General features: G+C 36.5%; 1 non-coding gene and 1 pseudogene across 1 annotated transcript; one reads left to right on the plus strand and one right to left on the minus strand.

The window, feature by feature from the left end:
- Positions 1-2992: 2992 nt before the first annotated feature.
- Positions 2993-3064, minus strand: TRNAN-AUU (transfer RNA asparagine (anticodon AUU)). The gene has a single exon. It is a non-coding gene; the product is annotated as a tRNA-Asn (tRNA).
- Positions 3065-3386: 322 nt separating this feature from the next.
- On the plus strand, positions 3387-4465 carry LOC111885095 (uncharacterized mitochondrial protein AtMg00370-like; annotated as a pseudogene).
- Positions 4466-4699: the final 234 nt, after the last annotated feature.

Raw genomic sequence — 4699 nt, forward strand, 5'->3', positions numbered from 1 at the left:
TACAACCTGTAATGCAAAGAAAACTGAGTGGGTCAGGCTTAGGAGCCTGGTGAGCATATAGGGTTTTCAACCCACAATATTATATCTTATATATATATATATATATATATATATATATATATATATATATATATATATATATATATATATATATATATATATATATATATATTCAATCATCAAACGATCATTCCAATTACCCATCCCCATTATCTTCGTTACTCTTAAGGGTCTACCCTGAGAGTCATCTATTCATTCACTTCGTATTAGGCACTAAGACAACAACTGCCAGGATTCTTTATTAGGCACTAAGACAATAGCTGCTAGGATTTTTTATTTGGCACTAAGACAATAGCTGCCAAGGTTCTTTCGTAAAGTACTAATTCGATAGCTGCTATGGTTCATTCATCGGTTACTAAATCCATAGGTACCGGTGTAGGTACTAAGTCCATAGCTACCAACGTTTATCTAACAGTACTAAATCCATAGCTACCAGTGTAGGTACTAAGTCCATAGCTACCAACGTTTATCTAACAATACTAAATCCATAGCTACCAACATTCGTCTGTAGGGTACTAAATCCATAGCTACCAAGGTTCATCTATATAGTAATAAATCCATAGCTACCAAGGTTTGTCTTTCGTCTCATCCTCAAATTCATCCGTCATCACACACCAACTAATTCGTCTACCCACGTTCTACCCAACATATTTGTAGATATAACATACATATACAGTTTAACTCATTAAAAACCTATATAAAACGTCCATTCCACGCTTATCTCAATTAAACAACAGTATATAAACACATAACACGTATTTCGTAGCAAATACTTAATACTTATGTGTTATAAGAAAGTAACTATACAGTCACACAAAACATATACTTAATACATTCAAACAATACTTGTATTAAAATCGTGTTTATGAAAGGGACTATACACTTACACAAAACATATACTTAATACCATCAAAGAATACTTGTATTAAAATCGTGTTTATGAAAGGGACTATACACTTACTTGATCAGAAGATGATCGGACAACACTACGACTCTAGGAGTAATATTTCTTCGGTGAAACCGGGAGATCTTCACAAAAACCGGGCTTCTCGCGGGCAGAGTTTCGGCTCGGAAACTTTACTTCTCGGGATCTTCGGGGCTTCGGGACTCGCTTTGGGTCTCGGGATGATACTGGGGCTTCGGGGGTATAATTTGCATGTAGATCGATGAAATAAGGGTGAGAGAGAAGAAATTTGGCAACCACAAACGACTGCCCTTTGTGTTCGATTTATAGCGTTGGAGTCAGTCGCGAACGCAGTGCGTTCCCCAAAAGAACGCAGGGTATTCCCCGAACGTAGTGCGTTCCCTTCAAACGTGGTGCGTAGGTGCGGGGTTCCAATCCTATCCCATATCTTCTATGTCAACATCGACGTGGCCACTTTGGAGCCAAGCACTGAACGCAGGGAGTTCCCACTTTAGGATGCATGCCTCGAACTTCAGAAATTCATAACTTTCGCTTATGATTTCTGTTTTCGAAGTTATTTATATCCATACATAGGTGAGATTATGCTCTACAACTTTCGTTTAGACTCCGTCAGCTAATTTTGAATTTTATTTTTATTATATTATTTTTAGTAGGCCGGGACAGGAAAACTCTATTAGAAATTCATATCTTCTTCATCGGATATCCGTTGTCTTCTGTTTTTTTACCGTTGGACTACTATCGACGAGATCTTCAATTCTCGTTTAGATTGTTTCGGCTAGAAATCCATCGATCTCAAATCCAAACTTCGGGATGCATACCGTTAAGTCGAAACTTAGAAAAATCATAACTTCCTCATACAAAGTCAGATTTAGACATTCTCTTTATGCATGCTCTCGGTTTAACATATTCTACGACTTCCGTTTACATAACTAAGTCTAAATATCACTCTATCTTAATTTCGTATTTTACGTCATTCTGCATCGTGTCGGTTCTGTCGCGAAACTTCGACAGGTCATAACTTCTTCGTTATAACTCGGATTTCGGCGTTCTTTATATGTACGGAATCCTTGTAACATATACTAAAACTTAGTTAAGATTATTAATTCTAAATATTTTTCTATAAAAAAGTCCTTTTTGACGCTCATCGTCTCTAAATTGACTAGCCCTGATCTATGGGCGTTACAGACGATACTGTAAGGGATGTCCTGCGGAAAAATAGCTCGATGCCAGGATGACAAAAATCTTCACACCTTCCGTTCCTCATACTTTTTCAATATGAAAAAAAATGAAAAATAAAATCAATTCGTCTTATTCAAAACCTCAATTATGATATCCCCTCTCTCCCACTTCACACCTCGGAACGCGCTGTTCTTATAGAGATAAAGCTGCTTTGACATCTTCTTAACCCAAATTGGCTGGGGAGAGCAAAGGTTCCTTTTTAGGGTACTCCCGGGAAAAGATCCAGTGGAGATGGAGCGGGGCCTGTAGCTCATAGGATTAGAGCATGGCTACGAACCACGATATCGGGGGTTCGAATCCCTCCTCACCTACAACCGGCCCAAGGAAGGGCCTTTCCCTCTGGGGGTAGCAAAATCATGATCATGATAGCGGACCAAAAGCTATTGAACTTGGGTGTGGGTCTTTTGTCGAAATGGAATGGCCTTTTATTTATTATTTATCGTAAATGAGTGAAACATTACACATAGTATGCCCACCCCCCATTAGTGCATTTTTTTACGTGCCTGTAACTCTTCCTCAGCCAGGATGGGGCAGAATAGCAGAGCAAGTACAAGTATTAGTAGCATAACAAAAAAGCATTCCTCGTCATTAATATGTTTGCTCGCGGCAATTGTAGCCTCTCGGGAGAATCGATGTATGCATTTTTGATGCACTGCTAGTACTAGTACATCTGAGAATTATTAATTGGATAGTTGTAAATAGCCCCAGGGCTATGGAACAAAGGAGTATCCCAGGCCTACACTGAGGTGTTGACGGTGATTTTCAAATCTCCTCAAGTAGAATTCGAACCTACGACCACTCGGTTAATAGCCGACCGCTCTACCATTGAGCTACTGAGGAACAACGGGAGATTCGATCTCATAGAGTTCCATTCCCGTTCTCAACCCATGACCAATATGAGCTTGAAGCTTCCTTCGTAACTCCCGGAACTTCTTCATAGTGGCTCCCTTCCATGCCTCATTTCATAGGGAACCCCAAAGTGGCTCTATTTCATTATATTCCATCCATATCCCAATTCCATTCATTTAATATCATTAAAGTGTCATTAACATAACAAATGTCATTTCTAGTCTATCTCTTTCTATTTCTATATATGGAAAGTTTCAAAATCATCATATAATAATTCATAAATTGCAATAGAAAAGAAAAAGGGAGATTTGTGATGATTTTGAAATCTTTTCTACTAGGTAATCTAGTATCCTTATGCATGAAGATAATCAATTCGGTCGTTGTGGGCAGACTCTATTATGGATTTCTGACCGCATTCTCCATAGGGCACTCCTATCTCTTCCTTCTCCGAGCTCACATTATGGAAGAAGGAGAAGAAGAGACCGAGAAGAAGGTATCAACAACAACTGATTTTATTACAAGTTAGCTCATACTGCTCATATCGATCTATTATGCGCCTCTGCATCTAGCACTGGGTAGACCTCATACAATAACTATCCTAGCTCTACCGTTTCTTTTGTTTCATTTCTTCTGCAATACTCACAAACACTTCTTTGATATGGATCTACTAACATAAATTCAATGTGTAATCTCAGCATTCAATGTGTATTCCTGAATAATGTCATTTTTCAATTATTCAATCATTTCATTTTACCACGTTCAATTTTAGCAAGATTAGTCAACATTTTTATGTTTCAATGCAATAGCAAGATTATTTTTGTAACAAGTAGCTTTGTTGGTTGGATAATTGGTCACATTATATTGATGAAATCAATTGGATTGTTAGTGGTTTGGATACGCAAAAATCGATCTATTCGTAAGTACATTTAATCTAATAAGTCCTTTGTGTCAGAATTAGCAAATTCTATGTCTATACCTGGTATCCTTAATATTTTCTTATTTGTTACTTGTGTGTATTATTTAGGTAGAATTTCGTTATCCATTATTAGTAAGAAACTTAACAACCTCGAGAAAATGGACCAAACGAAGCTTAAAAACAATAAACCGCTTTCTTATATGTATGAGAATCAAGAAGATTTGTATTTAGAAATACTTCGCAAAAGAGATGAAGAAAAATCCTTTTCTTTGTTTGAAAAACCTATTCTGACCTTTTTTTTTTCCGATTATAATCGATGTATCGTCTATAAGAAAAGAAACGTCACAATATTTTTTTATACATGTCAAAGTGATGGAAAAAAAGAATATATTTTAAATATCCTCCCAGTTTGTCAACGTTTGGGAAATGATAGCAAGAAGGATATTGTTGTCTACATTAGAAAAACTCTCCGCTGATGCACTATACACCGAGTGGCTTTATACCAATAAAGAAAAAATAACAACTTAAATAATGAATTTATAAATAGAATTGAGGATTTAGAGACAATATTTCTTTCTATAAACATACTTGAAAGAAAGACTAGATTGTGTAATGTTAAGACTGAAAAAAAAAAAAGAATTGCCTAGTTAACAAAAAGAATTACTTAGTTAAAATGGATGATCCCTTTTTGACTGGGATGTATCGTTGAA

This window comes from Lactuca sativa, chromosome 6 (genome assembly GCF_002870075.4).
Source record: "Lactuca sativa cultivar Salinas chromosome 6, Lsat_Salinas_v11, whole genome shotgun sequence".
In the NCBI taxonomy this organism is placed as follows: domain Eukaryota; kingdom Viridiplantae; phylum Streptophyta; class Magnoliopsida; order Asterales; family Asteraceae; genus Lactuca; species Lactuca sativa.